The sequence below is a fragment of the Perca fluviatilis genome, chromosome 10 (assembly GCF_010015445.1).
Source record: "Perca fluviatilis chromosome 10, GENO_Pfluv_1.0, whole genome shotgun sequence".
Classification (NCBI taxonomy): Eukaryota; Metazoa; Chordata; class Actinopteri; order Perciformes; family Percidae; genus Perca; species Perca fluviatilis.
The window spans coordinates 27,481,537-27,504,663 of NC_053121.1; the positions used below are offsets into that span (position 1 = coordinate 27,481,537).

A 23,127-nucleotide genomic window follows, 5' to 3' on the forward strand; every position below is an offset into this window, starting at 1 on the left:
GTGACTCACGTTGTTGTAATGTTATGGTATTTGACGGAGATAACGATGCTGCTATGAGTGATATGAGGAGAGGAAGTGAAGCAGGTGATCTAGGTGTGACAGCTCATGGACACACGTGCACCACCACACGGCTACATATGGCCAAAGACACAAGTGAACTAAAGTGGAGAATAAAACAACATTGTGATGTGATAATGTGTCATACAGAAAGAAAATTGCTGTAATATCGCAGGGACTTCTGTGGCAATAGCTCAGAATAAAGATAATTTACCAACAAGCCCAAAATATTCAAATCAAGCCGTGTGACTTGCTCTTTACAAAATACTGTAGCCCACAGTGAGGCTGTGCCTTCTCAGGATTTGGACTGAAAAAGGCTTTTCAGTGGAAACCTCCAGGAGTCCTCCCTTCAGTCTTTGCTTTCGGTGATCAATGAAAGACACAGCCCATGTTATTCATCCCTGGCATTCTTTTCCTCCTTTGTCCACAGTGCAAGTGGATCTGTGCGTTGCACAATCTCACCACCTGTTGAGCTGGATTTTTTTTTTTTACATTTATTGTGATTGGAGATGTTCAAATCCTTTCAGCAATTGTCCAGCAACAGCAGGTCCCAAATTTCGCTCCAATCCAAACTGCAGATTTACTGATGTTGAATACAAAGCACTGTAGTGCTTTGCAATTTCCTCTGAGTCACATTCTGAATGTACAGTCAGCGTGAGAAAGTTGGAGTGACTTCACAGAGTCGATGAGTAAGTGACACATCACTAATGTCGAATGACTTTCAAATACCAGTTTGTTTGTCACAGCAGTGAGCTGCTTGCTTATGATGCCCAACGTAGGTTCATTTTCATGGTGTGACAAAGTCATGTTCAAGTGAAAACTGTTAAATATTTTGTAAGCTGTAATTGCGTTTAGAGTAAAGTATAGCATGTTTCCCATGCTGATAATAAGCATAAAGCACAGAAGGCTTAAGGGCCACGCAACTGAATATGGATGCATCAGATTTTACCTTTGTTTGCGAAAAAAAATTCTGCTGTGTAGGTCATTTAAGTGAAGGTCATTACAAACATTAAAGCAACGCTCTACCCGTACAAGCAGTAAGTTCGGTGCCACAGTAAAAGGTCAACCCCACTTCTTAAATACATCCCTTCCTGAAGAGAGAATGCAAACACATGTGCTTTACTTATTCAGTGCACAAAGTACAAATGCTGATACGACCAAGACTTTCCCCCGCACATTGATTTTTAGATGCAGTTTAGTAATCCTCACATTCTGCCCTCGTGAGAAATGTGAATTCAGCAGAGTCGTGGAGCCGGCTCCTACAATATAACCCCGCTTTGAGGATCATCAGAAGCGTCCGACCACATTAACATGACAATAGTACATATTCACAGACCATAAATACCCTCGGCGCCACCTCAGCGACTTCCCTCACCCTAAGCTCTAAACAGGATGAAATAACAACAATAACTCCTCTGTGCTTTAATGGGTGTCACATATGCACTGCATATTTCATCTTTAAAGTGCTAAAACTCCTTCTTATTAAACACTTTAATGACGGTACTGACAAATTAAGTGTTTCACCCAAACAACAAGTCACTTTCACTGCAGATGTAACTCAGAGAAATCTCGGAGGTGTTGCTACATGGTCAGCATAATGGAAAACATTTTCTTTTTCAAATGTGTACTGCATTAAAAACAGGTTTTATCTGGCAGGCTTAACAGATTCAAATGGGTATTCAGATTGTTATGGGTAAATAAATGATATGCCTGCTCTGTGTGTGTCATGGCTCTGATACCAATCTGTCTTGTGAAAATACTGTAAAACCTGAAAATATGTCTGTTTCACCTACTCGCACATTTAGATGTTTAATGCCACTACTCGTATGTTCTGCAGAGAATACTCTAAACAGCTGTTAATCTCATGCATACTCATGTTTATAACTAACATTCTCTAATTCAAACAGAACTGTAGTCAGATTTAGGCTAAATGTATTGCTGTCTAACACATCGTTATACAGAAACAGATTCATACACGGAGGACTTTGCGCATCAAATATTCCTATTTAGGAAAGTATCACTGATAATCTTTTTAATGGACACTGTAGAGCTTTGACAATCCTGCAGGCTCTGTGTAACATGAGGCTGCATCATTGTTTTCCATCTACTTTCTCATTACTAGTTTTTCATACAATGCGTAGCTAGACCCTCAGGCTAGAAATGGTAATGTTGTTTGGCTTTTATCCTCCAAATTAACTTTCTTGAATGGGAAATTTCTTGTAATGCACTTTTATTTTTTTAAATTAATGAAATGAAAATATATTCAATACATTATGGTTCTTTGTCATTCTTAACACCTGAGGAGGACAGTTATTAACAACAGTTATTTCACCATTATCTCGCTATTATTTTCTATCGCCTATTTTCACAGTTTAATTATAAGCACTGTGAATTATCGGCTGCCACAGACCCACCCGTCTCACACTGCAGGTCATCGAGCTCGTTCTATAGCTTCAGCTTTTTAATCAAACACTGTACGTTGTTCAAGTGGGCTCAACTGTATGAATCATTACTGTCATTATTTACGGTGGCAATACAAGATGATGGCAAATAACAAAAATTATGATAATAACACAAAATGAAGCTGATGACATGTCGCCAGCTGTCAGTGTCACAGCCATTGAAACTGAGAAAGCTACATATAGAAAAACAAAAAAAAACATCTACAAATTGAATTGATCTCTTTGTTGTGTAACGATTCTCAAATCAATTTATTTTCAATTGTGACAGAAACATGGTTAAACATGGAGTATTTTCCTTTGTTTTAGAGTAAGAGTTGGCAGGCCAGTTTCTGTGGCCAGAACATAGCATAATGTCCGGTTGGTTGGGAGAAGTTGACAGGAATAAGAATTACAGCAGGATAACGTAATTAAGATCATATGATCCGTTTCTAGAAAGCTGTCAAACCAGATGAATGCAAACTAAAGAACACATGCACTAAACGTAATACAATATTACGGTGTCTGAAACAGTGTCTCAACTGACAAAAGTAACAAAGCAAAAAAAAAAGTAAGAACAACAAATTGTTCTCACAATTCTGTGTGACGTATAATGATTTGATTACTCATTATGCATCAGTCTGTGCATCACAATGCGGAAAAAAACCCAGATTTGTAAGATAAAGCGGGAAGGGGAAGGAAGGGGAAAGCGATTTGGGCTCGATCATCATGCCCGGGCATGCACAATGACGTTTACTCCTGGGAAAGCAATAGTTGCGCTACATGAGAAACGGGAGTGTTTCATAATGACTCATCTGGGCTTCCATATGGACACATGCAGGAAACATGCAGTGAACCCTTTTTACACATTTTACACATTTAGCAGGAAACAGTAGTGTTAACTGTCGACAGGGGAGACTTCTTTGACATGATCAACATATAAATATTGTCCAATAAACAGATTTAGTTTATCTTTGACAAGCATTTTGAATAAACACAATGATAGCTTTTTGCCTTCACTCCAGCTGTCACTGCGCTTTGTTTTGAAAAAAAAAAAAGAGAGAAAAAAAAAACAAAAAAAAAAAGAGAGGCGCGCGGGTTTATTTATTGAATAACAAAGAGTCTGCATGATTATTTAATCTCCTCAGGCAAGTCATTGCCAATTAAACAAATAGATCATGGAATAAGTTGAAACAAATAAGCCTCTTTGTTTGTTGACATTTATGCACAAAGGTTGTTCTGTGACAGTAAACATCATTATCAGTCAGGAGTGCTGAAGATGCTGCATTTTCCCACAGGTTTACAGTTCTGCAGAACAACGAGGGATTATTATTTATAACCTGCAGTAAAGGCTAAAACTAGGAGGAATCTGTCTGTATTGGTAATTACTGCAGAATTTGGCATCTCTGCCAGGTGCAAATCCTTGGAAATGGCCATTATGGGGAAGCTCGCAGACTGTGGCTAAGAAGTGAGGATAATGACAATGTGGGATTAACCCTGCTTCCAACTCTCTGTACTCCTCTTCCTCCGAGCCCTCCCTCCACAGCCACCGCCAGCCAACCTCTTCTCTCCCCATCCCTCGTTTCTCAAAAGAGCCCCTTCTCTCAGACAATACGAAAGCTTGCCGAAGAGGGTTTTGATCATCCTGTGATGTGGAGCCGTGTGACAGGTCTCAGACACAGATATTTAGTTTCACACTCAAAGAACCCCAAATCAGGAGATTAGTGGAAATACTTCTGACACAGCTGCAGCTGAAATATTTTACTACACTGCAACAAGCCGTTACCCTTACAGTATCTCTACCTCAAAAAGGGAGCTGGATGCTTGGCTGTTTTGTATGTGAATGTTAGTGGTGCTTGTGTGTGTGTGTGTGTGTGTGCATGTGTGTGTGCGCCTTTTAAAAAATGTTTTTCATCTTCTCTCATTTTTTGCCGGTACTTATGCTTCCCCTCTCTTCTCAAAGTCAGTCCAAGGTTTACAATGAGGTCTGAATCAGCCAGCCTTTTCTATTTAAAAGTAAGTTTTCAAGCAAATGAAAAGAAGGATTAGCAGCTATTTGGTGTGAAAAATGTTTCTGAAAATCTACGTGAGTGGATTTGAAAACTCTCCCCAATCACAAAAAAGGAAATTCAAATAGCAGGTCTTGCATCGGGGCATTTGTTAATACTGAAAGCAGTAAAAGCATTTTCTATTTCATATCCAGCTCTGTTTATTGGTGATGTTATGTGTTCATTAAAATAAAAATCTTTGACCTGCATGAAACCGTTGTCATAATTAAATTATTTAATTTTAGCAAGACGATATGGAAAAATGTTGCTAAAATTTGAACAACTAAACTGAAACTGACAAGGGCTTAGGTGTTTAAGTTTATAAATACCTGAAAACATGAGCTGACCTGTCAGGTTGGACCTAGAGCAGATGGTGAACTCTAGAGTCATATGTTCAGGTGGCTGTAAACCCCATCTGTGTGGAAAAAAAGGGGAAGACATCAACACCATATGATTATGATATCTGAAAGCTTTTTATTTCTCTCACAAAAGGCTTGGCCAAGAGGAGCCACAACACAGTTTGTCACTGTCGGAAAAATAATGAAAACAACAGCATGTAGGAATTAACACACACTTCAAGTGGCTCCCTTTAAAATCCAATATGGCACCATGGCAAAAGCACTGACGTGTTTTATTTACTGTATTTGATTAATTGAATATGAAGATAAAGCTTGTGTGTTTCATAACACTGTAAAGGTAGCCTAACACCTTCTGTTCAGTGCTGGTCATACAAACACTAGTCTCGCATTTCCACATCTCCCACAGATAGCGGAAGGGGAGGGACATCACACGCTGGATGTCAGCCTTTATCCCAGCAATGGACATCTGTTGAGACAGACTTGGGCAAACACAGACTGGGCAGGCTGCAGGAAGTTTTACCCAGAGCCAATATATCACTCTACTCTAATAATCATTATAACTGGACCTATATGTGATATTTTTACACTGTAGTATTGCTCCCATTAACTTTATATACTTTTACTTACTGTTTTACAACCTGTTTACCACTCTTTGTGTGTATATATACATGCATACATAGGCTAAATACTGTACATGTAGGCCTACTACATAACTTTACATTCAGTTTATTCATTTTGCAATTATTATATATATGTATTTATGTACATATAAGCATGGACGCCTGGCCAATAGTAGTGTGTGAATGCTATTGAAGGGCGGGTCTTGGCGTGGCCATAGCGGGAAGAAAATATATCGCCAGCACCACACCCAGCCAGGCCGGATTTGTGAACATGGCGGTGTATTTAAATCGACGCCCCTCCAACCGCTTTGATTTAGTACAACTAATTAAGTTCACCTGCCAACAGCCCCTTCATGTTGCTTCTGGTTCTGGACGATTTTATGGAGGAAATAAGTAGGTAGCTAGGCCTATGTTTTACCTGTAACGTCGATTCCCTCGGCGGGCGGCTAGCCATCAAACTGCGCACTTCTACCGGAGTGGTTTCCTGTCCTACTATGGGAGCTTTGGGAACAGCACCGACTCCTGTCCAGCAAGATGCACCTGCGACTACCACAACATCACTCCATATAGGCCTATAGCCTACAGGTAAGCTTTTAGCTACTTTTGCTAGCATGTTTATTGTGAGTCACTATATGCTAGTAGCGTGTTTAATAGCTGCCTATGTAACGTAGCTAAGGCTACTGTCAATATGGCTGCAATGCTAACTGCTGTTGGCTTGTTTTGACGCAAATCTGCTCCTGGTTGTTGGTTGCTAGCTGATATTTTTCTCTGCTTGATCTATCAATCTGTGTTGTGTGCTTTGTGGTTGTTGTTTGGCAATTGCATAATGATGCTTTCATGCTGGTTACATTTGGATTTATAAAGTGGTGAAATATACTCATGTTTGATTAGGCTTTGTGTGTGTGTGTGTGTGTGTGTGTGTGTGTGTGTGTGTGTGTGTGTGTGTGTGTGTGTGTGTTATGATGACCTGAACAAACTAACGTTAAGGCATTGTGTAGGCTGTTTAGTTGGCTGTAGGGATGTAAACTTAACCCTTGTGTTGTCCTTCGGGTCCCAGTGACCCGAAGGACAACACAATTATGTACTTCCGTTTACTTTGTTGAGAATTGCTCTCTAAACCCTGTTTCTTTTAAAGTAAGTAAGTAAAGTTTATTTCTAGAACACATTTAAACACAGTTTAAGCTGACCAAAATGCTGTACAAACAAGAACTAAGGTGCTGTATTAACCCTTGTTTAGAGAGCAATTCTCAACAAAGTAAACTGAAGTACATAATCCTTGTGTTGTCCTTCTGGTCACTGGGACCCGAAGGACAACACAAGGGTTAACTATTGTCTTGCTCATAGCTCATTAACTTAAAGCCCTCTAATACTGGCTGTATTGTAGGGTTAGGCAATATAACAATACATTCCAAAAAACAATACATTTTTTTTTTTTTCTAGGTCACATATTTTTTTTTTCATAAACTGTTTCGCAATTGATTTTCCAGAAAATCACCACATGGATTTACATATAATAATTGAGATTTAATCCATTTGCACGCTTGGGATGGGTTAAATCATTATTTTCATAATGTCAACTTTTGGTGGATTAGTATTCTTTCAATGATCTCAAGTTTCAAGCAAATTATAATACAAAAAATAGTTCCATGTAGTATAGAACATCAGTGTGATTATTTTAAGAGATCTTCTGCACATTTGCCTTACAAATATCAATTTTAGAAAAAGAGTCCTATTAATATTGGTATTTATTTCGGCCATGTTGCCCAGCCCTATTAAGGGGAAACTTGGCATGACTTTTTGCTAGAGATGCACAGACTAAAATTTTCTAGGCCGATTCCGATTTTCCATTGAGTTTGACCTGCCGATACCGATTTTCGCCGATTCCGATTTAAATTTTTTCTAACCACTCTAAAGCACACACAAATATTTATTTTCTATCTTTTCTTTAATAGAACATTTTGCATAGAACATAGATCATTTTTTTGAACAGATAATCGATCGCTATAAAATAGAACTATATAAATTACTCCTGGTGTGGGAAATTCACACACATCTAAAGTGCAATGTTATGGAAGAACCATTTCCTTCTTTTCACATCCAATATCCAACTAAAAAAATTTGATATATTTAGCAAACTAAACTTCTGTGTATGAAAACAGGTAATGGCAATAAAATATATGAATAACAAACAAATAAAAAATAAAATAAATATAGCCTTGCAGTATAAAGATAATTCTCAAAACACACACACAGGCCTGTTTGAACATCAACAGTAACGTTACCTGAAAACCGTGTGTAGTTCCTTTTTTAGCAAGTTTGCTTTATTTGTCATTGTGCATAAATATGAACACTACCGTTGCTGTCAACGGGCTTATCTGCTAACGTTAGCTACCGACGGTTACCTCGGAACAATCCAGCAAATAGACGGTACCTGAAACAGATGATTTAACGTCACCGCTCATTTTACACACAGTTTAGCAACAAAACTAAACACTGAGGGAAGATTACTACGTTTTTAATGTTTGTTTTGAGCGGTATTCATCCCCACTAACCTGGAAAGCATTTTTAAACCGTAACGTTAATACGTGTCGGAGGAATACAGCATCTCCTGCAGCGGGGCGTCAGAGGCAGAGGGACCGCAGCGTTGGCTAACGTTAGCTTCTTGTCTCATCTGGGGTCTGATAAACAGTATTTTCATCAAAGTCAGTATGCCCAACACTATTTTCCGATAAACTGTAGCTGTCATATTTCACAGGACCCGCGTGAGGGCGGTTTTCATGTTCCAGTTGTAGAGAGAGAGAGAGAGGGGGGGAGAGAGAGAGAGAGAACGACTCTGCAGGGCCGTGTATAATTACGACTTTATGACATTTCATGAACAGCTGATGGCGCGCCGCTGCTACATGCATATAGCTGAAACCCTGCATGTGTGATGCTGATGTTGCACAATGTTAATCATGCGGCGCCCAAGTGAATTTGACCGGCATAAAATCAGCATATGTCAGACTGACCGGCCGGTCACCGGTCATGGCCGATCAGGTGAAAATCGGCCAATTCCGGTCACCAGTCGGTCAATCATGCATCTCTACTTTTTGCTCGTATAGGCTCATGTTCATTTTACAGCTTAGCATTGTAGAAATATTCTACCCAAGGTAACATTTATGTGACAGCTTGCTTTTACTATTCTTTATATCATAATCACAGCTAAACTACTGAGCTTATGCTCTACACTTTATACTGCTGAACCACCTTGTATGGATTTACTGATGGTCATCTGAGGTTTCTCAAGGCCACATAGCATTTCACAGGAAAAGATTGTCTGCCTGAATTCTTGTGAAGTAAAAAAGAATTATGTGTAAGGTAATAATCTTGTGCTGCATAGCTGACATAACTTTGCCTGCTGCTGCATATCAGGTGGATTTGCTGTTTTCTCTTTCGTTTCAATGCTGAATCTCTGTCATTACACATGTGCATTCATTGTTTTATCAGTCCTTGATTACATCCATCTATTTAGAAAATCATTTCTGCTAGTTAAGTCATTATTTGTGTCATTCTGTTGCTGCCGCAGTTATGTGTTGACAATTATGCGTACAGATAACAGTGCTGCTGACCTGTATTGATCACACATTCACACAATGAAGGAAGCAGAATTTTGGGCTAACTTGTTTTGTAAAACGCCACCACTTTATAGTAATAGTATCAAGCTGTTTCACACTGCTTTATGCTAATAGCCTGAGTCGCGGTCTGTTAATTGCATTGCATTTTCTTGCTGTTTGTTCTTGCTGAGTAAATCACTTGGTAGGAGTGGGAGGTTCAGTTCAATTTTGTGCTAAAATGCATCAATGTAATGTAAAGTGATATAGGGGAAAGTGTGTAAAGATGAGTGGGCATGCTAAGACAACAATACGTTGCAGAAGTCAGAAAAGGACGTCCAGTTACTGTTTGCATAACATGAGCTTCAACACAAACTATGTTTATATGATATGTTTTAACTTAGACTTCAAATCCCTGGGAGCTCACTGTCAGTTTCAAAAGATAATGCCTAAATGAAACAAAAAGCTGTTTCTATGCATGAAAGCAGCTTTGCAGACTTTGCAAATATGAATTGGCCTTGGATTGTCAAACATAGCAGTCAGTGTGGCATATTCATTGAGAACTGCAAGGATCCTGGGAACAGCTGAAGGTGGAGCTACTCTGAATAATTTGTTTTGACGTGTTGTCATTTGATGTGATAGGACGTAGGTGGGTTAACATTTTGAGGATAAGTGAAAATTTCAGCAATGATCATATAATAATTTTTTTTTTTACTATTTTTGGTACAGTGTGGATTGTGTATAAAAAAAAAAGTACACCGGATGAGAAGTTATGCTAGTTTCAAAGAGCTTTACTGTACACCTTCAGGCGACAGGGCAGGAAAAGCGCGTTCAATTGGCCACACGTGTTAAAAAAGCGTGGCCACAGCGCAGCAGTCAGGAGTCCAGAGAGGCCACTTACAAAGGCCAGCTGTCATACAGAGGTGTGCTGAGCCGAGAGAGAAAATCGATGGCCATAATTGCTCAATAACAGTACGACGATGGAGGTGTGGGGAGAGTGGACACGGGTCACAAGCAGCAGACACCAGGACAGAGAGACAAGTGTATCTGTTTGCATTTTTGTATTTTACAAGTCGAGTACAACACAACCACCGCCTCATTAAAAGATGATTTCACAGTTTTACTTGCTCATTTTCCAGTGGTGGAACGTAACTAAGGCCACGTCAACACGTACCAAAACAATCTTTCTTTTACCCGTCTTCCCTGGATTCGTTTCAAGAATAGTTGCGTCCAAACGAATCCATTTGTAAATGACTCAATACGCTACTTCATATTCCAGGCCTATAGGTGGCGCTGTTTCTGCTACAGAAATTCACCAAAAAAAACGGAGAAGAAGAGCATAGTCACTTCCACTTCCCATCATAACATGACCAGATTATAACGTTCTCTTAATACATCCGTGACTATAATAACTTTCACCACTGCTCATTTTATAAAGGCCGCCGCAAGAAAACGTGTCTTTGTTTACATTGTATAATGTGCTGTTGGATTGCTTTTCACTTTTCACTAGCAGCGAGCTAACGCTAGCGCGCTAACGTTAGCTAGCTCTAACATCGGCAGTCAAACAAACATCAATGATCCATGAATGATGTCTTTTTGATAATCTATACGTTTTTCTTGCAGTAGCCGTTCTACAATAAGCCGTGGTAAAAGTTACTATAATCCGTTCAAGGACTTTATAAGCAGACAGATTAGCTAGCTAGTTGATAAGTTGTGTACTTCCACTTTATAAACAGATAGCCATAGCAGCTAACGTTACTTTGCTGCTGGAGCGGTCAGCTACTTTAGCGATGTTTAACGTTAGCTACATAACGTTAGCAATATATCTTGTGTAGAATCCAGAGGGAAGGGTCAGGGAGCAGAGAGACAGTATTTAGATGAAGTGAGCTGGTTTGACCATAGAGATGGGATGTGCTGGCTTAGCTTTAACGCAGTTGTGTGAATCAGAGGCCGCGGGTAAGAGAGGGTGTAAAAGAGGGGTGTGGCGACGACATCATCGATACGGATTCGTATTCACCGTCCAAACGAGAGCCCTTTTCGGATTTTTTCACCCTGAGACCAGGTTTCAAAAAGTGCGTTTTCAGGCAGTGCGTTCACAGGATTCGTTTGGACGGTCGGCCCAAACAACGCAAAACGTGCGTTTGCACAAAAAAACGTTTCCGTGTGAATGGCCCCTAAGGTCCCTAAATTTACTCAAGTACTGTACAAATTTGAGGTACTTAAATATTTCCATTTTAGACTACTTTATATTTCTATTTCACTACATTTCAGAGAGTCAGGGGCGTAGCACAAGACCCTGGGCCCTATGCATAAGCAGTCCTGATGGGCCCCCATGTTCCTCAACATGTTCCTCAAATCCAAAGAGGAGGATGAGGGGTCTGTCGCTACTCCCCTCCCTGGTGTGACAGTTTCTGAAACTGAGGGCCATGTGTTTCACAATGTTTCTACTAAATCTGACATAACTATAATGTTGACATGATACGTATCTACCGATGAGCTACCAAGCTACCTATGACACGGATTAGCCTATTATTGCTAATTATAGACATTATAGCCTATTAATTTAAAATTGAATGTTGACGTTTTAAATTAGGCTATTACAATGGTGTGTTGTATGCAAACAGCATTGTTAGTGTAGTTTATTTATTTAGCCTTTACCTCAGATTACATGTATAACCAAATTATCATTTGAAAGTGTATGTTCTGTTCTTTCAATGTGTTGTCTCAGTTCGTTTTTAGTGCTAACGGTCGCGGAGATATTCAAGTAATTCAGCACCATGGATTTTGTTTTCTAGTTTGTGCTCACCTTTCTTTGAAAATAAGTCAGTTACCAATTATTTCCCCTCATTTTGTTTTCTCTCCTTCTCCTGTCTTTCCTTTCTTTTTGGTAGCATGATTTGGCTTTCTTTGAGAAAGAAATTTCTACAGCAGAAGTTTGCGCATTAGCAAGGGGTGGGTGAGACCTTAGATAGTCTTTTTTTTTTTTTTTTTTTTATACAAAATGTAGTCTGTCAATCAACCAAGTTATTCAGCCAATACACTACATTTCCATTTCATCTGACATGCATTATGAAATTTAATTAGGAAATGAAAATATCCAGGTGAAATAAATATATTCCAGACTTTTCAAGGGCCCTCTCTCCCCTTGGGCCATGGTAATCAGTATTGTTTTTACCCCCCAGTCCGATGCCCCTGCAGAGAGTTATTATAATTTTCACTTCACTACGTTTATGAAGGAGCTATAGTTAGTAACTTGTTAATTTACAAATGATTTTATATACTACACATATGATCAGTTTACAAAATATGTATGATATGATAAATTGTAACAGATTAAACTGCCAAAAGTATATGAAGTTCTTAAAATGAACTTCCCCCATCGGCTACAAAATGAATGTACCGCTTACATATTAATACAACCACAATAATGATCCAGTAATATGAAGCTGACAGTAGCCACTCTGCATGATAAGTACTTTTACTTTTGATACTTGTAAGTACATTTTGTTGCTGATACTTCTGTACTTTTACTTAAGTGAAATTTTCAATGCAGGACTTTTACTTGAAATGGAGTTTTTCTGTGGTATTGCTACTTAAATATATTGATTTTATTTAAGTAGCCAACGTTTCCCTTTTTAATACTGGCAAAAGCACCAATGTAAATAATACAGGACTAAAGCCAGTCTTTTTAGTAGAAAACCCCCTTTGTGTTTTCCCGGACAATGTTTCCTTGAAAGAGCCAATTTCCAACTCAAACAGTTGTAACGTCAGAAGATATCCACTTGATTTGTCTAACTCAGACTGCTGATGCCTTAAAACCTGCTTCAATGTTCATGTGGGCACCTGACTTGAAAAACGTTGAACATATCCTTTTAAACTGAACCCAGCAGATTGAACGTGGTCTCCTTTTGCATTTAGTTGGAAGGTACTTTTACTTTGTTACCACAGCTTGTGTTAATTTTTCACAGCCGTCTCTGCCACCAGTCACCCTGATTTACTTAGGAGCCAGAAGAACTGGTATCCTAGCAACAGAGGCAGATATCCGTGTGTGTGCGTGTGCGTGTGCGTGTGTGTGTGTGTGTGTGTGTTTTTGTACAACCAGCATGTGTGATTGCATACATGAGAGCGTTTGTGTGCGGTTCAGCTTCTCTATAGAAACTTTCTGTTAGCAGGCAAACAAGATGCCTCACTCCTGTCTGTAATGGCTCTGGATTTATTGGCGTCTGGGAGAGAAAGCTGTTTACATAGTGCCCTGCAATGTTACCAATGACCATGATAATGCTGTCAGACGGGGCTTAGTGAGCCCATTCCTCTGTCTCCCCTCATTTGATAATGTTTACATGCCAACTTTAAAATGTGCTCCACAGTACTGCATGCCAATTCTGATCCAATCCTACCCCAAATCTGCCCTCGGTGAGGTCATTGGTGGAAAGGATGCCTGCTGACCTTTTTTACAGCAATTTTCAACATTCCCAGTGCGACTGATTTGAATCCACTGAGCAAGAATCTAATTTACAACAACTGAATCTAATGAAAGTGTAGAAGAATGGATGGAAGGCATCCAGCAGTCCCTGTGAGGAATGCTGTGGGCGTTTCATTGAGTCTAATTGAATTACTGATCTACCCCTTGGAACCTCTTCAGATATCTTAGAGCTGCACTCATGTTATACATGAGGTTCCTAACATGATTTTAGATTTATCGTCTTAGTATTCAATCATGTAGGAGATTTTATGAATAGATGCTTTGGTATGTTTTTATATGAGGAGGAAGTTGATATAAACTTTCACAAAGCAAACCATTTAAAGATGTAGCCTAATTCCTCTCGTGTAAGATGAGGTGAAACAAGGCTGTAATATTTACAGAGAGAGGCATCACTATGTCTGTCATGACATCACGATAGTTGTTGGCCAGGCTGACATCATCCATCCGACCAACCGTATGTGGTAGTCCTTTAAACCTGTAAACGCACTTTGATTTGTAAAATGGGTGCCTTTTCACTTTAATTGTACATCATTGCTGTATTTAAAACAGACAACCACTTAAAGCAATATGTAAATTGTTTTTAATGAAAATATGTTTATAAGGTAATGTGCAAGCTTCAGACATAGAAAGACTTTGCACAACTGAAAATAGGGCTGCACCCAAAATCAGATTCTTTGGCTACAAATCAGATTTTGTTGTTCAATACAAAGATTTGACTACAGGTATTTGGTCCTTTTTTATAAAGATTAGATAGACTCTCTGGCGATCAGAAAATCCATTGGCATGAGTTTCAGTAATGTATTTGACCACAGTCAAATGCAGCCTGCCACAGTTTCATAATGAACCGAAAACATTTTGACACTTCAACGGGTGGCAGTTCCCCGCATTTCCTCTGTGGCGATACGCCGCTACTGGCTCTAGGTCGGCTTGGAAAGGCTCGGAAAGAAGGTGGCTGGCGGCTCCGCCCGTGAGCTTTACAGCACCCCTCGCTTGGACTTGAAGCTCGCAGAGCCCTTTCTCCCTGCGGGGAGGGACGGCTGTCAACAAGGCTGACTGTCCTCAGTGCACCACGGGTCTGCAGTGATGTCGGCAACCCACATGACCTATCTTAAAAGACGGACCCTGTCTCGTTTACTATGCTTTGTGGGTGTGTCATCACCATTCATATCTATAGAACATCTGTGGGAAACACTGTTCAGCATTCAGCCCTAACTGCAAACAAAAGAAGCATCTGTGACGAACATCTGTAGACTGTAACCATATAGGGGTTTTCCTGGCTCAGAATGGGCCTTTGGGGGGACATATGAAGCAGGGGGATGTGGGGGTCCTCCCTCAGAAAATCTTAAGCATTTCAGACTTTTTCAGGCACAAATCTATGGTGAAAATGTCTTCATTTATTTACTTTTTTTTTTAAACATAATGCAGTAAGGGAAGGGGGCTTTCGCGTCCGACTACAATTGACCACAAAGTCCAGTTCATTTGATTAGCATGAATAGGGCATAACTGTATCTTTTTTTTTCCCCCCAAGAAGCACATTTTGCTCCTTAGTTATTACTGTTGTAGCTAATGTATACAATAGTGTTATGAATACAAAAGGTTGATGAAGTGTAATTTTCTCTATTTTGAAATATTGATCAAAAAATTGTCAGTGATGTTGAATAGCCTATAGGCTTACAGTAGTGTAACGGACCGCCGCTACGGTTCACGGTGCATGTGAACCGCGGATTAATTGCAAATGTAACCATCCTAGTGTGAAATACAGTTTAACTGCTGCTGTTACTTGAACGGGGCTCAGCAGAGAGGCAGAGCGAGACAGCGTCTCTGCAGTTTATTCAGGGAGTCAGGGCAGTGCCTCTAAAGCACTCGAAACAGCTCGCATCAGGTGTTAAAACAAACATGGGGAAAAGTATTTAACACTACTACGAGACGTTTTGACGTTATAAAACTGTCTCAATTGAATACTGATAGATGGCAGCGCACCCCGCCGCGCAGACAGGCAGCAGTCGATGATCATTATTGGATGAGAGGGGAGGCTGGCAGCTGAAAATCTGACATTTTGGTGCTCATGATTTTTCTTTTGCCGCTGGCTAAAACCTCTTTGGGGGGTGCCAAAATTTTCTCTATGCAGGAAAAACCATGCCATTTTTTTATTAAGCTAACATTCATAGGCCATCACTGGCATAGCCTTACCCAAAGCTATACGGTTCATGGGAAAACTGTAACCGAACTGAAATTACAGAAACACCGTCTCCTTACAAGAAAAATGAGAAATATATATAAATCTAATAATATAAATATAATGATATAATATATATATATATATATATATATATATATATATATATATATATATATAATTGATTGATTTAAATACCTAAAACAACACAGAGAGGACTTTTCAGTGGGAGACATCTTGCATCGAAAATGTATCCGAACTGTGAGTTTTGTGATCCGTTGCACCCCTAATAGAAACCTATTGTAAATGGCAACCGTGAGTAACACTGCAAAACTGTGACCATAAACAAATCCTGAAGATACTGTGCAGCTGTGTTTCTCACTTAGTGAAATATTTGTCTGGTGTAACCACGTAATAATGGCTTTGATGTGAAATCAGCCCAACACAAAAAACATGGAGATGAAAGTTCCCCAATCCTCAAACTTAGCGATGTTCATCTTTTTATAGATGATTTTTAGATAAAGATGTTAACAAAGCTGTAAAATAGCCAGCAGGCATCTCTATTTACTTGGACCAATCATCTGTTTCTATCTTTAGTGCCACCCTACTCCCAACTCCTGAGTTTGTCCTTTATAATTGAAACTGTGTGAAGAAATGCGATTTCTGATAAGGTTAATCTTCACAGTGATTAAGATCCTATAATCTCACAGATAGAGGGGATCACATGTTTGATGCCTGAGATTACAGGCTCTGTACAGAAGACACTTTCCTGAAACGCCAGCACATACACACACATACATGTACAAACATTCATGGTTATCTCACTTAAAATGTAGCAGGGCATACCTAATAGAATTGCTAACATCTGTACTTGTTAAATTGCAAAGAAGTTTTATTGATCTGGTGCTGGGGTAACATTCCTTTGCAATTTACTGCTGTGCGAGGAAAAAGCAGAGGTTGTGTGGGCTTTTAAGGAGGATCACTAGTTCAGGTAGTTAATGCCCATGGTCTCTTTTTTTTCACCCCCCCCCCTTAAATCTACCAAGAGGAGAAGGCGGACGGAATTCAAATGAAAACTGACTCCTCTGCCTCCTCTATAGTTCAGTCAGCAAGGTGCTGGGAGCTATGTGTGATTTAAGTAGCATTGTGCAAGTCCACATTGGCTGCAAATGGGTAGGGGTTCTGCAGCTTCATAACTTTACATCTTATATGTATGGATTATGTGAGGTAAGAGCGCCATAAATTACGGATGTGAGTTTTCTTATACTCTGACCTGGCAACCCCAACCTGTCTGTTGTAATGGGATATCGTGGGGAGCTGGTGGTTCCAATTAATGAAGGCTGGCTTGGTAATATTATTGATCTACCACAATGCTCATACCAGACTCCTAAACAGGACCAGTGAATATAAAATAGTTTGGTTGATGATGATTGGTTTCTGATTCCTGTATTGATTGTGTTCCTAACATTCTTAAGGGGAGAGGAAAAAGGTGTCTGATGCACAATCTCATCCACTACACCTTCTTCTTTTATACATATATTTTTGTATAAATATACAGTATCAACACTGTATATATTTATAAATCACTTTTTGTTTAAGGAAATTCATGTTTCATATTCAAACATATATATTGCAGCTATTGTGCATATTTTTCGATTTAAGGATAAAAAAGTTTCTAAGTTTGCCAAAGTTGCTCTCAAGATGTGTGAACTTCTGTGGTGCGCTACATACATACTATATATAGACTAGACTACGGATGTTGATACATGACGTTTCTTCCCCGTTTTCAACACGTCTACGTAGTGTTGGCTCTGAGCTGTCTTCCCCTTTTTTTTATAGAGAGCAGTTGTAACATTGAGTTGTTTGAGATTTGTAATGACACAAATAATTTAAAATGCAGCCTCGGAACAGAGCCTTACTCAGCAATATGTTGTGTTGTTTAGGCTACTCATGTGTTTTAGATAAAAGGGCTCAGGCCTTTTATCGTCCTCTCTCTTTATTAAAAGATATAAAAAGTGTGCTTCCATCCTGAATGAAACCGTTATGATTAGAGGTCGACCGATATGGGTTTTCTCAGGCCGATGCCGATCTTTTGAAATCAGGGTCGGCCGATGGCCGATATATGCTGCCGATTATTTTTGGCCGATATTTGCTTGTTTTTAACCTCTATTTGAAAGATACAATTTAACACTAATAAGTACTAATAGTACAAAATTTCTCAACAAAAACATTTATTGAACACTTGAACACCAATCTGCACTTGTATACTTACATTAAACATGTATAATGTAAAAACATATATTGTATAAATAAACAAAACGGGTAAGAAGAAAGAAAGTATTTGTCGAATAAACTTTTCAATTAAAAGATAAAGTTTAGTGCACTTAGCAGCATTTATCAAACAGTTGAGAACAATAAAATAAATTGACCATTTTAACAATAGTAGTGCTGACACACAGTAGCAACCAGCAGCATTTCTTTGTTTTGGTGTTGGCTGGGTGAAGCGCTGCCTAGGCCTGTCGCGATAGTCAATAAATCGAGTTATCGCCACGATAAAAAAATGAGCTCGATAATTTTTCCGCGCGATAATTTCCATTTGCATGCTTGTTTGTTTTCCTCGTCTCTCTCTACCAAAGAGACTGGAGGACCACTCTCGGTTCCTTAAGCGTAACGAGGGGTGAACCCTCTTGTCAGTCGCATGGTCTTTGTGGGGGCGGGACTGCGGACAGAGAGACAGAGACAGACAAACGCTAGTTGAGAGTTGGAGCAGGGTTTCCCGCAGCACTTTGCAGTTAAGGCGCCGTCAAAAGAAAGTAGGCCTATATGAGCGATATCCACCGTGTTATTTGGCGTCTCGTTTCTCCCTTTCAATCCAAACCACACAGCTGACAACCTGCAGTGGAGACTGTGGAGACGGGCTCGGACATAACCGCCGCTGGTCAGTCTCGATAGCGGTTTCAGGAAAGTGGCTGCATGTTTCCGACAATGCACAGAACATTACGGTACAAGCCTACAGCTGTCCGCGGACACGGAGTGTGGAAAGTATGTCAGAGTTGCACCTGTTGTGTGTGTGTGTGTGTGTGTGTGTGTGTGTGTGTGTGTGTTTTGTGTGTGTGTGTGTGTGTGTGTGTGTGTGTGTGTGTGTGTGTGTGTGTTTTGTGTGTGTGTGTTGTTGTTTTTGTTTGTGTGTGTGTGTGTGTGTGTCCGCCCGCCCACGAAGCTCCGACCTGAAGAGGAGCAGAAGCGCGCCCCTTCGCCAAAATGAAGACTGAAAAACAGAACTATTTTGGTACATTTACTCGCCATGTGGCAGATAGCCATACAGATAGATTTAATTTATTAATTATATATTATTTAAATTTAATATTTAGAGTTAAATAATTGTAAAATGTAGTACAGAGTCTGTAGTCTGAGAACTACGTGTCATAAACGGCAATTCCACAACTGTACATCAGCGTGAAAGACGACATACCAAAGGAGATCAAAGACATGTTCTGGATATTTAAAATGTCTTCCAGTTCCAGTGTTAAATATTATTTAGAAATAAAAGTGTATTGATCTTTGAAAAGGTGTACCTGTATTATTATGCCATTATCATTATATTAGATGCAAATGGTCTCTCGATGACAATATTATCGTTTATCCGCAATAATTTCTGGGACAATTTATCGTCCAGCAAAATTTGTTATCGTGACAGGCCTAAGCGCTGCCATAAAGGGGTGGTTTTCTTTTCAGCCATCAGACTTAATGACTAAAAAGGGGGAAAATACAAGGTTAAGTTAGTATTTTTGTATAGTATCTTCTTCAAGTCATTTGTTTTATAAATCAGCTAATAATTCAGTGCATTGTAAGTGATACAAGGCTAAAAAGTTTCAATCATCTTCCCAAAAACTGTCCTGAAACATGTATTTTTGGTTTGTTTTGTTTGTTGACAAAACCTAATTAAGGGGGGAAAACAACTTTAGGCCATATGGTCAAAATTAAATGATTTAATAATAATGTAATAACTATAACTTATAACAATAACTTATTTCACTAGTAAATTGCTGTTGAATGACAAAAACAACCACCATGGCAAAAGTGGTATTTACAACAACTTTGAATGCACCGCGACGCACCGTCTGTGTTGTTCTTCAGACAAGTAGCTAAACGGGCGGCAGCAACACTGCTTAACATACTGCTGTTGGATCCTATACAGGGAAATAAATCACACTTTACACCCGTTTAGCTGTCAGCATTTTAATCGTGTTTAATCCATCTGCTAGCTAATGGTAGGCTAACGTTAGCTGCTGACGAGTGTAATGTTAACTAAGCGTCACATGCTGCAATGTTTCTGTTATTCTAACATTCATTTTGGAGCATCAGAGAGCAACGCAGGCATATCAGTGGCGCGAAATGAGGTACAGAAATCGCGTTGCTATTCGGTCCAGTAGATACGTTCGTTAAGGCACAGGTGCCATATTAGCACCGGGTCTACTCTGTACCAACCCTAGCAACGATGCTAGCAAAGCAAAGCCAGTCCTTCTAGCCTATATGGTGCGGTGGTCTCTTTTAACTACAACTTCTTTCTCTGCATTGAGTTGACAACCCTCTCAAATATAGACACACAAACAAATAATAAAAGTCTCAGATCCACGGTCTGTGATTGCAAAATTCTAGCTTAATTATTGTGACATGACAGCATGACACGACAGCTATCAATATCCAAAGTAGCCGAACGTCATGTCGCCTGTTCATGTTTTTTCTCGAAGTTGGCAGTAAAATGTCATACGTTTTTCATTAAATATATACGACCTATAAGAATTTAATCCTTACCGTTTTCTCCAAGGAACAGCTCCTTCCTTAGGCACTGGATGAGGTCTGCTCACTCTGCTGGTAATTGACTCTAGGGCAGCGTGCGTCGAACACGTGTTCCACAACAACAACAACACCAGGCTGCCCAAAGAAAGCCCCCCCTTTAAACCCCCCTAAATACCCCCAACCAACCATTAAAAAAAATAAAAAAAAAGCAACAAAAAAGCGCGCCCCCACCATAATATAATAAAATAAACAAAAACACCCACCCACATACAAATTATTTTACAAAAAAAATAATTATTTTTTAAAAAAACAAAAAAAAAAAAAACAAAAGTAAAAAAGAAAAAAAAAAAAAAATTAAAGAAAACAAAAAGAAACAAAAACCAAAAAAAATGTTTTTTTTTAATATTAATTTTTGTTAATCCAACCCTTTTTTTTTTTTAAAGAAAAAAAAAAAAAAAAAAAGAGAAAAAAAAAAAAAAAAAAAAAAAAAAAAAAAGGAAGGTGAAAAAAAACAACCACCTTAAAACCTACAAAAATAAAAACACCTACACAACCCACCCCAACAAACAAACAAAAAACAAAGCCCAACCTACTTTTTATAAAAATAAAAATTAAATAAAAAGAAAACATAAAAAAAAAAAATTAGAAAAAAAAAAAAAAAAAACAAAAAAAAATAAAAAAATAAAAAAAAAATAAAAACAAAAAAAAAAAAATATTTAACATTTTTTTTCTTTTTTTCTTTTTAAAATACAAAAAAAAATAACAAAACCTAAAAAAAAAAAAAACAAAAAAAAAACTAAAACAACAACCACCCAAAACCACATTACACCCACCTCTAAAAAAAACAAACAAAAAAAAACAAAAAAAACACAAAAAACAAAAAACAAAAAAAAAAAAAAAAAACACTAAACAATAAAAAAAATTATAAAAATTAAAAATTAAAAAAAAAATTTAAACTAAAAAAAAAAAAAATAATTTAGAAATAAATAAAATTTAATCATAAATAAAAACCAAAAAAAAAAAAAAAAAAAACAAAAAAAAATATATAATAAAAAAACAAAAAAGAAAAAAAAAAAACAAATAAAAAAGAGAAAAAGAACCAAAAAAAAACAAACAAACACACAAACGCTTCCCCCTAATAACCCTGTTAAAAAATGGTGCAATCCGCTTAAAAAAAAAAAAAAAAAAGCGCCAAATAAAATTAAAAATCAAAACAAAAAATAATATAAAAAAAACAAAAACATTAACCATAAACAAAAAAAAATTAAAAAAAAAAAAAAAAAAAAAAAAAAAAAAAAAAAAAAAAAAAATAAAAAAAAAAAAAAAAAAAAAAAAAAAAATAAAAAAAAAAAAAAAAAAAAAAAAAAATATATTTGATTTTTAATTATAAACATTTAATATTTTATTTTTTTAATTTTTAAAACAAAAAAAACAGAAAAAAAAAAAAAAAAAAAAAAAAAAAAAAAAAAAAAAAGAAAATATACAAAAAAACAACCACAAAAAAACACCCACCAAAACATAAAAACCAAACCCAACCACAAACATTAAAAAAAAAAAAACCAAAAAAATTTTCTAAAAAAAATAAAAAAAAAAAAAAAAAAAAAAAAAAAAAAAACAAAGAAAAAAAAAAAAAAAAAACAAAAAAAAACCAAAACAAAAAAACAAAAGTTTAAACCCAAAAAAAAAAAACGTTTAAAAAAATTTATTCTTTTATACACAAAACCAAAAAAATATAAAAAAAACAAAAAAAAAAAAAAAAAAAAAAACCAATAAAAATAAAAAACAAAACCCAAAAAAAAACCAACTAATTCAAACACCAAAAAAAAAAACACAAAAAACTAAAAAAAAAAAAAAAAAAAAAAAAAAAAAAAAAAAAAAAAAAAAAAAAAAAAATTAAATTTAAACAAAAAAAAAAAAAAAAAAAAAAAAAAAAAAAAATTAAAAAAAAAAATAAAAAAAATAATTTATAATTAATATAAAAACAAAAAAAACAAAAACAAAAAAAAAAAAAAAAATAAAAAAATAAAAAAAAAAACAAAAACAAAAAACAAAAAAAAAACCTAACGAAAAAAAAAAAAAACAAAAAAAAAAAAAATGGAACCATCTACCCAGCTGGGGTCCAAGCATGCCAGGAAACCGTTGTTTCCTTAAATTGTCCTCCGTCTGATGCAGAGAGAACAAACTCTCTGTACTGCCAACAGCTACACTGCAGAACATGGCACCAGGAGTTTATCGCAACGATTTGTCGAAAAGAAAATATTTGCAGGAAAGTGACGAAAAGGTTATTGTGAAAGGTTGACAAGGCAGCGAGAGAAAACCGCTATGAATTTAAAAGCTCAGAACAAACTTTTCACAGGTTATTGCAGTTTTATTGCAATTTTTGCTTTTATTGAATTTTCTCAAGGTTAACTCACAAGAGCTTGTTTGCTTCCACATGCCATTTCTATTCCCCAGATACTTGATTAATTGACACCATGTGCTAAAATGATCTGTTGAATTGGTAGAAATGCCTTTTACATATTCAGTTAATATTGTGAAACGTCTGCAAACATAAGT

General features: G+C 37.4%; 1 long non-coding RNA gene across 1 annotated transcript in view; it reads left to right on the top strand.

Moving 5' to 3' along the window:
* The first annotated feature begins 6,013 nt into the window (after window positions 1–6,013).
* Window positions 6,014–23,127, top strand: part of LOC120566664 — a 216,681-nt gene continuing 199,567 nt past the window's right edge. Inside the window, exon 1 of the long non-coding RNA XR_005640443.1 lies at window positions 6,014–6,107. This is a non-coding gene — a long non-coding RNA (uncharacterized LOC120566664). The remainder of the gene's footprint in view (window positions 6,108–23,127) is intronic.